Here is a 13,829-nt window from a genome sequence, read left to right as displayed (position 1 = left end):
TATGGATTTTAGATATAGAGCAAATGATTACTAGCCTACAGTCCTACACCAGCTCTACACCACTAGAGCAGCTAGAAAACAAAGGAAACCTTAACAGAAATATACATGGTCCCCCAGAGAAAGGGATATTGACAAGATCTCCTGAGAAAATTGGGAGCACTGGGGGAGGGAAGAGGGAGTTTGGAGAAAGAGTGGGAGAAGAAGAGTGGGGAGAAAGACATGAGGGTCCAGGAAAATTGAGTAGGTGGAAGAATAGAGGAGAGCAAGAAAAGAGATATCTTAATAGAGGGAGCCATTATAGGTTTAAAGAGAAATCTGACACTAAGGAAATATCCAGATATATACTAGGATGACCCCAACTAAGAATCTAAGCAATAGGGGAGAGGCTACCTTAAATGCCCTTCCCCTATAAAGCCACCCTAGAGCCTTCATCCAGTAGCTGATGGAAGCAGAAGCAGACACCCACAGCTAAACACTGAGCTGAACTCTGGAATCCACTTGTAGAGAGGGAGGAGTGATGAGCAAAGGGGTTAAGACCAGGCTGGAGAGATCCGCAGAAACAGATGACCTGAACAAGTGGGAGCTCATAGACCACAGACTGACAGCTGGGAAACCAGCACAGGATGGAACCAGGCCCCCTGCACGTGGCTGTCAGTTAGGAGGCCTGAGTATTCTATGGGGCCTTTGCTAGTGGATCAGTGTTTAAAGGGATACTCTCTCAGCCTAGACACATGTGGGAGGGCCTAGGTCCTGCCCCAAATGATGTGACAGACTTTGATGATTCCCCCATGGAAGACCTCACCCTTTCTATGGAGCAGAAGAGGGATGGGATATGGGTCGGTCGAGGGGCATGGGAGAATGGGAGGGAGAGGGAATTGGGATTGATATACAAAATAAGATTGTTTTTAATTTAAATAAAAAGGAAAAACATGTCGCAAGTTTTTGAATATAATTTTCAAAAACTCCTCAGTAAGTTCTTTTGTTTAACCCATTACAATACTCCTGTACCTCCCCTCCCATTTCCTTGAACTTAGTCCATCCATGTGAGCTTGTGCAAAGATGTTTCTGCTTTCCCGAAGCCTTACTGGGTTTCCCTATACTGAGGCAGTCTCCCTTCTTCTGCATGTATGCAACATTTGATTTCAGAATATGAGCGTTTCTTATGTGTGCAGTGAATTATGCCTTTGTCCCATGATTAATTTGCAAGATTCATAGGGGGAGAGATTGCAGTCTACAGCAGAGTAAAAATTTTTAATGACTATCTTTAAATTAATGCTCACTATTTAGTAATTCTTCATTAAAAGTGAAACACATATTAATCATATTGAACAAATCCCAACTAATATGTAAGAGATTTTAAAAAATCCTTATTCTCTCAAAACACTTTGCATTTTATAGAAAATATGTTGTACATACCTGTTCTTAGGCTCTGAATCCCTGCCTCCCTCCCTCCCTCCTTCCCTCCCTCCCTCCCTCCTCCATCCCTCCCTTCCCTTTCTCCCCCCCTCCCTTTTTTCTATCCACCTGTGCCTCTCGCTATAGAACCAGGTGGCTTCGATCTTGAGATTCTATTATCTTGCCTTATACTCCCAAGTGATAGAATTACAGGCACTTTTTTCTTTTTTAAAATAAAATATTTTCATTTAAAATTTATTTATTTTTGTTTGTTTGTGCATATATGGAGGTCAGCGGACAACTTACTGGAGTCTGCTTTCTCCTTTCATATGTGTCTCAGAGATCAAAGGCAGATCTTAGAGCTTTGTAGCAAGGGCCTTTGCCCTCGTTGCTGTCTCCCCACCCCTTGCCTGTTTCTGCTTCTTCTACTATTGACACCCAAGTTTGCTTCAGAAATACTAGGTCTTTAGTTACACATTTTGAACTGAAACTCATTCTTACTGGTCTGAATCTAGGGCTAGCGCACAATACAGAAACTGTCACAAGAGAGCTTGGTAAGTTCTCATGACCACTCTGACTAGGACAGCCCATGGGACTCACAGAGACTCTGCTCCAGCTGCTGAGGCTAGAGCTGAACCCATGCTGATGATGTGCACTCAGGGTGGGGTGTCTTAGAAGTGTCAAGCAATGGATTCTTTGCATAGTTCAGTATAGCGGAAGCCTTCCAAGTGACCGGGATTAATTGCATGAACAGAAAGCAAATGCAGAAAAAGTTAAAAGAGTGAGTCAAATATTATCCCAAACAAACAAGGTTGGAAACCCTGAAGGTCTGAGTCTCCAGATTAGTCTTCTAGAACACTTTAGAGTTATCCTATTAGGGAAGCTACACCCACAGGCTGCATTATTAAGTGTGGGGTAAGAATTGTCATTTCAATACCACAATAAAATATTATAAATGTTGGAATAGGAACTTTCTTTTGATGTACTCAAAGCTTGGTCCTGCACACCAAAGTCAGGGGCCTTCCTCATACCACAGTGCTAGAAGTGTTACTAAAAATGATGCAATGGAGAGAATTTCTATTTCTTCATACCTTTCCAGGGCAACAAAACTAACAAACATGAACTGGAAATAGGCTTTCTTCCTTTACACCTGTCAGAGCCTTGAGTTGGATGAAACTATTTTGTTTTCTTTCTAATAAGAAACTAAGGCACTGGGAAATCTAGGGAGTTACTTATTTTTGTTTTTGTTCAATTTGTTTCTTTGAGAAAGGGTCTTACTAGGCTACTGAGGCTGGCCTGAAATGTGCTATGTAGTGAGGCTAGCCTGGAATTCACAGATCTGTATATAGCAAACTCCTGATCACTCAAATTAAGTTATGTGCCACCGAGCCCTGCCTAAGGATGTCTAGTTTTAACTTTGCAGTGATTAATGTAGAGTTATATGCTCTGAAAGGAAGTGAGAATAGATACAGAGTGGCAATTTAGCCCAAAGAGTTTTAGAAGACTGTTATTCTCTTGAAATCCAAAGATTCTTGATGAATAGAGAAGGTTACTTTCTGAGTGATTGAATCTCAAGTAGTATAACCTAATGCAAACATTCTGCAAAATGGGAGAAAGATTCAGGAGTTATCTGGGGTCAGCTTGCTAAAATGCAGTATCAGGCACACCATAAGCCCCTTTATAAATATTTGAGATTTTATTCAATCAATAAGGACTCTCTTGCTTCCTTCAATGAAATTTCATTTTCTTCTAGTTGTAAAATCAAATTTTTCTAAGCTCCTGAATTTTTCAGCAACTATCATAGGGAATAAAGGTGACATTCAGGTTAAACAATCGTTTTTAAGAGTGTTGATTGGTCTACACTGTCTTTGTCTTCCACTTTTCAGTGTGACACTGTTAACCATGAACCAAGGATACACCTTTCTCTATGATTGGTTTGTACCGAGTTTGAGAATATATTATAATAATTGAATAGATAAGTGAAATAATAGGTTCTTTTCATTTTTTCAGATTATGCATGAATTTTGGTGATAGAAATATTGCAGAGCAACAACAACAACAAAAAAGCTCAGTCAGGAAAGGTCTTACCTCACAAGAATGAAGACATCAGTTTCCCTCTCCAGCATCAAGGTAAAATAGCTGGGTATGGCTGTGTAAGCTCACCTGAAATCCCAGAGCTGGAATGTGGAGACAGGAACAGATTGGCCAAATCAGTGGCCTCCAAGTTTGGTGAATGTTCCAGTCTCAAAAATATAAAAAATAAAAAAGCAGTTTAGTGTGGTGGCATACACTTTAATCCCAGCATTCAGGAGGCAGACGAAGGTGGGTCTCTGTGAGTTCAAGGCCAAAATGCCTTGTGGACAGAGCAAGTTCAAGACTACTCAGGTACCCATTGAGATCCTGATTAAAAAACAAATGATCAAACACTAACTGAAAATAACAAGGTGGAAAATAATTGAGGAAGATATCCAATACTGGTCCTTGGCCTCTGCACACACATTCACATGTGTGTACCTGCAGTCATACACATGTACATTCACACTAACACGTATTCACACAAAAGAGCAAAACAGAGTGTGAACAAGACAGTGATGCTTTAGAAATCCTGCTCATGACCAAGTGTTTATAGACACATTTTATCAATCCTGGGGCAGAATTATGATTAGTGTGGCAATGCCGCTATGGCATCCAAGTCAGTTAACTGGAGTTGTGGAAAACACCAATGACAGTTCATGCTGGAGAAGATGCGGAGAAAGGGGAACACTTCCCACTGCTGGTGGGAGTGCCAACTTGTACAGCCATTTTGCAAATCAGTATGGCGACTCCTCAAGAAACTGGGAATGAGTCTACCACAAGATCCAGCAATTCCACTCTTAGGCATATAGCCAAAAGAAGCACATTCATACAACAGGGACATCTGTTCAACAATGTTTATAGCAGCATTATTTGTAATAGCCAGAACCTGGAAGCAGCCTAGATGCCCCTCAACTGAAGAATGGATGGGAAAAATGAGGTACATTTACACAATGGAGTACTACTCAGCGGGGGAAAAAAAAACACAATGGAATCTTGAAATTTGCAGGAAAATGGATGGAACTAGAAGAAACCATTCTGAGCAAGGTAACCCAATCACAAAAAGACAAACATGGTATGTACTCACTCATATGCAGATTTTAGACATAGAGTAAAGGATTACCAGCCTGCAATCCACACTGCCAAAGAAGCTAATAAACAAGGAGGACCCTCAGAGAGACTACATGGTCCCCCGGAGAAGGGGAAAGGGTCAAGATCTCCTGAGCAAATTTGGAGCACAGGAAGAGGGGGGAGGGGGCTAGGAGAATGAGAAGGGGAGAAGAGGAGGGATGCAGAGGATATGAGGGAGCAGAAAGGTTGAGTCAGGGGCAGAATAGATGACAACAAGAATAGAGATACCATAATAGAGGGAGACATTTTAGGTTTAAAGAGAAATCAGTCACTAGGGAAATGTCTGGAGATCTACAAAGATGACACCAACCAACAATCTAAGCAACAGAGGAGAGGCTACCTGAAATGCACTACCCTGATAATGAGATTGATAACTAACTTATATGCTATCCTATAACCTTCATCCAGCAGCTGGTGGAATTAGAAGCAGACACACACAACTAATCACTGAACTGAACGGGAACCCAGATGCAAAGAAGGATGAGTGAAGAGTAAAGTGATCCAGACCAGGCTGGTGAAACCCCCAGAAACAGCTGACCTGAACATCGGGGAACTCTTGCTCACCAGACTGATAGCTAGAATATCAGCATGGGACTGATCCAGACCCCAGGAACATGGGTTTTAGTGAGGAAACCTCGGAAATCTATGGGACCTTCTGTAGAAGTTCAGTACTTATCCATAGCATAGGTGTGGACTTTGGGAGCCCATTCCATATAGAGGAATACTCCCTGAGCCAAGACACACAGGGGTGGGCCTAGGCCCTATCCCAAAGCGTATGATAGACTCTGATGACACCCTATGGAAGGCCTCACCATCCAGGGGGAAGCAGAAAGGATATGTGGTAGATAGGGTTTTAGTTGGGGGGTGTGTGGTAGGGGAGAATGGGAGGGAGAAGGGAACTGGGATTATCATGTAAAGCAATCCTGTTTCTAATTCAAATAAAAAAGTTGAAAAAAAGAACAAGGTTCAAAGTACATGAAAAACAAAACAAAACTTCTATGTCCAAGAGAAGAAATATATAATTTGTAAATGAAATATATCTTGATATCTGAAAAAATTTGAACTCATGGCCTGTGTTAGTTAAAAAAAGCACATTTTCCTTGAATGTAACAAATAATGATGAGTTACAATAGGGCATTTATGGCTAACTAATGATTTTACTGTTAAGATATGCAGTGTGATTACAATATAAAAATTCTATATGAAAACAAAAATTGCCAAATAAAAGTTGGTAGCCTATGATGGCTTCTCAGTGAAATTGGAGAATTGCAATTATAGGTAGTGATGAGACACTATTTTCCCTAATCTCCCTGAAAATACAGTTTAATATCATGGTAATTTGTTTAGTTTCCTATTCTCGTGTTGTATACCACTCTAATACTATAAAACGAAAAGGTAGACCATTCTGTCACTCATAATCACACATGATTAGTAAACAGATATGATCTCATATGACATGTCAAAAATTCTCTCTTTCTGTTAAACACTTTCTTTTGTATAGTGAAAAGGAAAGACAAATATATTCATTAGAGGCCTCTCTCAGAGGAAAGAAAAACAGGGAAATAGATATGAAATTCACACTAGATCATGAACATTTTAGGATCCATGAAAGTAAAATGTGTGAGGCAAAGTGTATCTAGAGAGTCCTAAGACTCTACCATGGTACCACTGATAAATGGGCTGTATGATTTTCCTCCCATAGGTATCACTTCTGAATGGGAAGAGTTGGGATAGAGGCTCTACTTGGCTTGGTATCTAAGTACTTGCAAAAGATATGACTTAATTTTTCACAATCATGTGAGCAATTTGCTTGTGTTAATCCTTATCTACACTCCCAAAATTGCCTGAGATACACAGATGAAACTGCATCCATGCAGCAAGAATGTTATGCAATACATTTTAGCTTATACTTTATCATGAACATAGTAAAATTAGTCAAGAGTCCTATAGTTTTGAAGGTCCCATGAAGAGCCTCTTTTTTTCCATGCCCGAATTCTAAACCATTTGCAAAATAAAACCATAGGGAAAGGAAAATGGTAGCCTAAAATATTGGCTTTATTATTGATATTGCTCTCAGTGGTTGATGTGTATAATCAAGAGAAATCCCATCTTGATACAGAAACTCAAAATTATGGCAGAATTTCCAGCAGTCAAAGTCTTCTACCACAAGGTGATATGTAATAACTCCACCAGCTGCCTGGGTTCTGCTGCCACTTCAGGGCACCCAAATAACACACAGAGACTCTATTAGCTACAGTGCTGTTGGTCAATGACTAGGATTTCTTATTTGCTAGCTCTGTCTTAAGTATTAACCCATAATTACTAATATACATATATAGGAGTGTTTTACAGAGGAGGCCAGCCTCAAGGGGTACTATGTGACCAACATAATCAAACTCCCATATGTCTGTGATTTGTAACCAAGTTATATTGTGTATGTGTGTGATGCTGCAATGAAACCTACACAATCTACACTTTATTCTATAGAATTAATACATGCTTGCAAATTGTTCATCCCCTGTAATCAGATTGGTGACTACCCTAATTATTATCAGAGAGCCTTCATCCAGTAAATGTTGAAAGCAGATGCAGAGATCCATAGCAAAACATTGCCCAAGCTCCCTGAATCCTATTGAAAAGAAGGAGGAGAGAATGTAGGAGTTTGGGGGCTCAAGGTCATAACAGAGTAATTCACAGAGACAGCTTGTGGGAGTTCATGTTCTCTGGACCAACATCTAGGGAGCCTGTGGGGGACCCACCTAGGCCTTCTGCATGTGTGTGACAGTTGCAGAGCTTGGTGAGTGTGTGGGGCTCCTAGAAGTGAGATCAGGACCTATCCCTGGCACTTGAGCCAGCTTTTGGGAACCTATTTATTCCCCATGCTGGGTTGGCTGACCCAGTCTTGATGCAGGAGGAGGAGCTTGGTCTTGCCTCAACGTGATGTGCCAGGCTTCCTCAATCATGCTACATCTTATTTTTTGAGACGGGGTTTTTCAGTGAACTTGGGGCTCATACATCCAGCTATTCTGGGTGACCAGCAAGCCCAAGGGATCTTCCCATCTCTACCTCCTTGGCTGGGATTAGGTCTACACCACTGTGTCTGAGTTTCATGTGGGCATTGTTGGTCAAACTCAGCTCTCCATGCTTGTGTAGCAGGCACATTTCTCATTACTGACTGAGTCATCCTCCCAAGTCCAAAACAGTGTTTCTTTCATGCAAAAAATGCCACTATGATTTTATATTTTAAAAAATACATATAACCATTTCATGTTACGCCATTTAGGTTTCAAATAGCAGTTTTCTAGGGTTGAATCACACTAAGAATAAACAAAATTAAAACTCAGTGCATGAATTTGAATTGAGTGCTAACTCCAGTTAGGCATTGGTAACACAAAATCAAATTTGTGTTTTCTGCTTTGAAGGTATGTCTAAACCCAGGAGGGGGGCAGATTTCAACAAAACCAGTGGTGTATGTTAATTGTCAGACCTGAAACATATTTATCATGAAGTTGAGCTTCAGGGGGATGATTGTTGCTCCAGAATAGGAAATCCTGGGACTCCCGAGAGACCAGCACCGGAAGTGAGCCTAAATGTCAGTAAAAGTTTATCAGTTAGATGAACTAGAGAAAGACATATCTGGTATGCAGAAAGAAAATGCATGAGAGTCTCTGTTGGAGAGGAAGGACAGCCGTGAGTAATGATAGCCTGTGAGCTGAAATTAATACAAACAGCAATAACCAAAAACTTGGTTTTCCAAGAGGTACACAATGTTTTGTGTGACTAATCCCATTGAGCCCTGTAACAATTCTAACAGTTTATACAATCACCTGTATTTTACTGAGGAGGGATGTGAGGCTTAGAAGGGATGCAGGTCAGCCTGTCCAGGGAGTTTCTTGCCAGCACTGGCTTTCATGATGCTAATTCGCCTCTGAGCTGGGGAGTGATAATGGCTGACAACATATTTGAAGGCAATGCCTATGAAGGTTCCACCCATCTTATAGCTCACAATCGTACTTTTTAGTTTATTCCGTGACTAACATTGGACATACTTGCTTTATGATGGGAAAATAAATCATTATAGAAGGTAGAAGCTTATAATATGAAATTATTTCCCCTTATTTAAACAATCACATCCTGATAAATTAAAAACTATAACAAACAGGAATGTGCTCATGGTTAACATAAAAAATTAAGTACTACTGGCTCTGAATATCTCTGGATTCTCTCCCATGGTTTCACACAATGGTTAATTAAAAACAGCTGAAAAAACATACATCTGAACTGATATGCAGTTTTATTTTTCTCGTTACTGTTCTTGATCAAGACAATATGACAACATTGTTCCAGGCACAAGAAGCAATTTGAAGAAGATTCAAAGGATGGATTTGTATATCTGGTACAAAGGTGACATAAGGGACTTGAGCATCTATGAACATGAATTTTTGTATTCATAGAGACATTGAAATCTACAGATTCAGTGCACAGTTGCACAATTCTAAAAGGTTTTCCCAATCCAAAATTCTTTGTGTGTCTCTTAGTGTATTTGTATTTGTGAGCATACAGGAGGGTGCGGACAAGGAGTCAACTTTGAGTGTGCTCCTCAAAAAGTCTCCATCTTGTTTTTGAGGCAGAGGTTTTTACTTTACTTGGAAAGCAGTTGATCTAGTTTCAAGGCAAAGACTTGAACAAATGGGTGGAATGTCCTAACTCTAAAGTGTTTTCATTGCCCTTTTTATGTAAATGAAACTGCACAAGGATTCACTTAAAAACAGCAAAGGAAACAAAACAAAATGGACCCACCATGGATACTGTCTGTGTTGTATTTCCACACGACTGATTATAGAGATTCATAGCTTTCACCTAATTAACCACTGATTTATCAAAAAATAGTGATTGAGTATTTAGCATGTGACGACCATGATTTTGGGTAGTGGAGACATGCTAATAAAGGAAAGAAGGAATCTCTCTACAAGGTTTACATTCCGGCAGACCAGCCCACCGAAGTCATGTGCTTGAACAGATGAAGTAGATCATCAAAGGACAAGAGACAGGGGAAATAAAGTGCATGGAGCAAGTAAGAAAGTCTGAAGGTTTACAATTCCAGATATGACGGTGACAGCAACCTCACTAGGGTATTGTCTGAGCAGGTGTAAAAGAGAGTAGAGATTGAGTCACATGCGGGCAGAAGGGGCAGCAGAGAAGGTTGTATAGAAGACAGAGGAAAAGGTGGCTGTTGATAGGTTCAGGGAGTCTGCCAGGGAAAACATGCTACTGATTGATTCTGTCATAGTGTAGAGGCAGTAGAATGTAAATAATAAATGCAGGCTTATAGTTACTTTGGCTTGGAAAGCCATTCTTTTCATCTCTTTTTTTTTTTTTTTTTAAGCTTGGAGAGAGACTTTTGTTCTACTACTTATCTCCAGATTGTAAGTAATGAAGGAGTAGCAACAACATTTGTGGCATGTGGAGCAGCCCCCAGCATACCAAGAGTGCACACCAATGCTCCATCTTCTGGAAAAACATTAGCCTGGGTGATAGTCAGAAGTATTTCGTTGTCTTCAAAATACATTTTTAGACACCCTGTGCTACTTTAAAGTTTAGTTACAGGAGATACCCATGGATCCAACTTTAATAATGAGAGAATGGTTTAGGACACTCACTCAAGATCCTCTTCTTCTTAAATAGGCTGGAAGGAAAACCCAGCCTGTCTCATTTATACACTTCAGGGTTTTTGTTGCTGCTTTTGTTGTTGTTTTAATTCTAGGCCCCACTGCCTCCCAGAGCTTTGCAGATATGGACAAATCATCCAGAGAATGTGGGGGAGGAGGATGAAAGAATACAGTTAAATTAAAGGTGTGTGTTTATGTGTTTTTGTATGTGTGTATGTGTGTGTATAAACATATTTCAAGAAAGGATGAAGAGCATTACTATTCAGTGCACTCATGGTGTTGTTTTTCTGGGTTTTGTGTGTTATTAGGGCAAAGGAGGACAGTGATTAGTTTACATGACGAAGATTTGTCTTCAGATGTACTGAGAACCAGGCAGCAGCTAGCAGTGAGATGAGGCCAGACGGCAGAGAACTTTAAATGTCACTAAAGCATTTGAGATTTCTTTTGGCATCGAGACACCATTGACAATTCGGAGAAAGAGGAGTGATATGAAAAAACAAAATGTGTATGTAGGTTTTTTTTCTTAATTTTAGGAAGAAAATCTGTTAGAACAGAAAGGAGGTAGAAGGCAAACAGAGAGAGATTCATTCAAAGAATAAACCAAAGGAGAGACAAAAGATCCATAAGTCCATATTTGGCTAAATTGATTTGGCTACATTAAATTAATTTCAACACAATGCCTTCCTTCCTTCCTCCCTCCCTTGCCTCCCACCCCTCCCTTCCTTCTTCTTTCTTTTTTCTTTACAAAGCCATCCTATATTTGGGAGTTGGTTATTTCCAGGTACCTCAGGTAGGACACATGTAGGCTAGAGGCTCCTTCCAGGGATCTGTGCCTGTGTGCTGCTCTATATTTTAGATGTTAACTGTCTCAGTGTGACAGGTTACACATGCTTTCTTGGAGAATATAACAACAGTGCCCATGCTATGCAATGTATAGTTTAGAAGAAGACGACCTTTGCTCCCCTGATGAAAGAGCTGCAGCTAACGTTTTCTAGATTTTGAAATGTCCTCATTTCTCTTTATCTGGCTGCCATAGCAGCAACACTAAGAATGCACCAGAGCTTCTGACCAGTACTTCCTCGTATGACTTTAGTAAGCTACTTACAGAGAGGAAAGATGTTCCACTGGGAAGCAAAGCACAGGTAGCAAAAGGGTCATCAGCAAAATTTGCACCCAAGCACCACCCTTCACCCATCACAACCCACCTTCCCAGCAGCCTAAAACAGAAGAAAACCTTAAGACATTCTATAGCTGCAGCAAAGACAATAGACTTCCTGGCTGTCCCTGCCAAATAATTGAATAAGATTTTGTTTTATGTGAGGTAAGTGGGAGTTGAAATTCTCTGTGCATATGCTGTATAGTTCTTAAAAACAGCTTCTGGTATGGATAGGCAATTATTTTCTTTCCTATCTGCATTTATTTTAAAGGCAAAGAACTTGACTCATTTCATGGTAATGGGTCCAGTTCCATTTGGAAATGGATAGTTTCTTTTTTTTCTAGTAAGAAACCAATGACACTTCAAAATCTCGGAAGCCACTTCATCCTCAGACTAGAACCAAATGGTGGGATAAAGCATCCTTGCAGATTCCACAGGACAACTGAGTTCTCCAATCTGTATCCTGGACGAGTGATTAAGTTTGTTTGCTTTGCCTCAGGCAATTTAATTTTGGGGGTGGGGGGAATAGACAATTTGGTGGGAAAAAAGAACAGGATAGATACCAAAATAGATGACAGACAGACTGACAGACAGAGGCAGGGTATAATATGTGAAAAGAAGAACACAGGGAAGAAAGTATGGGATAGTGACTGGAGAGTTCTCACAGTGCCCTAGTCTACATGGCATTTGAAATTTTTGCTTATCACATCAAAGAGTTGCTTGTCTGTCTTCTTGCAATTAGTGACCAATAGGTGCCACCAAGGTTAAGTGATCTTGGGCAGCAGAAATCATTTGTTACGTGCAGTGGAGAAGATTCAGAACATGGATAAATTGATGGGTGAGAATACTTTCATTTATTTTTTGTGAGTTATCTGTAAATACATAGAAAGATGCACATGGAAGGAACTCTAGAATAAATAATTCATTGATCTTATAAAAACTTCCTCACCCAAAGTCATTTTGTGTGTGTCCAGTATGACCTCACTGGAAGATCTACAGCTCTCCTGGTCAGAAGAACACCACATCAAGATGCCTGAAAGAGATTTCTATGAGGCAGGTTACGCTTTGGTCGACTCCAGCCATTCCTGGAGTTGGTGCGGTCAATGGAATTGTCCTTAGGATGACAGCCAGGGAGCTCGCCTAGGCCAAGATAAATGCATTAGGATGCCGAAGAAGAATGCAGCTCAGTGGGCAGTGAAAATCAATGTGAGCAAATTGGCCCCTCTTTGCCTCGCTGCCTTGTGCTGTCCATTAAGCCCTATTTGCTGGTTCATGGTTGCTCACTCCATTTGCTCTCTAATCCCTCTTTGCCAGCTTGGCGTGTCTCCAGGTTAGTGCACTCCTGTTAATTGCCATTGCCTGCTACTGACTGACTGTCACAAGGCCTTATCACCTCATTACAGGGATTGGACATGAAATTCTACACGTGGAACTCAGTGTGAGGCTGGGTTTATTTAGGATTGGGACTTAAATCAGACATGATCTCACAGCTTCTTGGAAATGGAGATTTTCCATGTCCTCATACCTCCAAAGAAGCCGATTGACTGTGTTCATTTGACTTTCATGCTGTTTAGCTGCTGCTGCTGCTGCTGCTGCTGCTGCAGTCACCGTATTGCTGTAGGCAAGAAAGGTGGGTGAGTCAAACACTCCATGGTGGAAAAGGCCTTATGGAGGGTCTTTCCATACAGAATCCAGCAGGCCAGTCCTAAGCATAGCATATATTTTATCACATGGACATAACACACCTCTGCCTCTCTACTTTTTCATTTATTATCATTATTATTTAAACTTGTGAACAAGTGAAAAACAGATACATGATAAATTAAAATTAATTTCCAGGACTAGGGATATAGCTTAATAGGTAAAGCACTTGACTTGCAGACTTGCAGATGTGAGGAGCTGAGTTCAAGCCCTCAGAATCCACATTAGAAAAAAAAACCTGGATGGGGCAGTAAACATTTGTAATCCCAGCTTGACTTGTAAGGATGCTAGAAAGAGACAAAATCCCCTCTTCCCTGGGTTTTACTAGCCAAGCCAGCCTAGTTTATTCAGGGAGCTATGGATCAGTGAGAAACCCTACACCAAATAGAAAGGTGGATGATATCTGAAAAATGACCCCCAAGATTCTCCTCTTGTTTCAACATGCAAGCACATACATGTGCACATCATGAACACACACTCACACACACACACACACACACACACACACACACACACACACACACACTTTTTTGTTCCCATTAAGTGTACCAGTAATGACTTCTAACACAACAGCATTTACTGAGCAGTTACCAAAAGCCAAAACATTCTGGAAACAACCCAAGTTTCCACTATTTCCACATTCTTTGTACTGGAGACTAAAATCAGAGAATGAACTCCACAGTTTTGATTCGAAAGTCCCACGG

The sequence above is a fragment of the Cricetulus griseus genome (assembly GCF_003668045.3).
Source record: "Cricetulus griseus strain 17A/GY chromosome 1 unlocalized genomic scaffold, alternate assembly CriGri-PICRH-1.0 chr1_0, whole genome shotgun sequence".
Taxonomy (NCBI): Eukaryota; Metazoa; Chordata; class Mammalia; order Rodentia; family Cricetidae; genus Cricetulus; species Cricetulus griseus.
The sequence above is the reverse complement of the archived record's forward strand: the minus strand, read 5'-3'. Positions refer to the sequence as shown.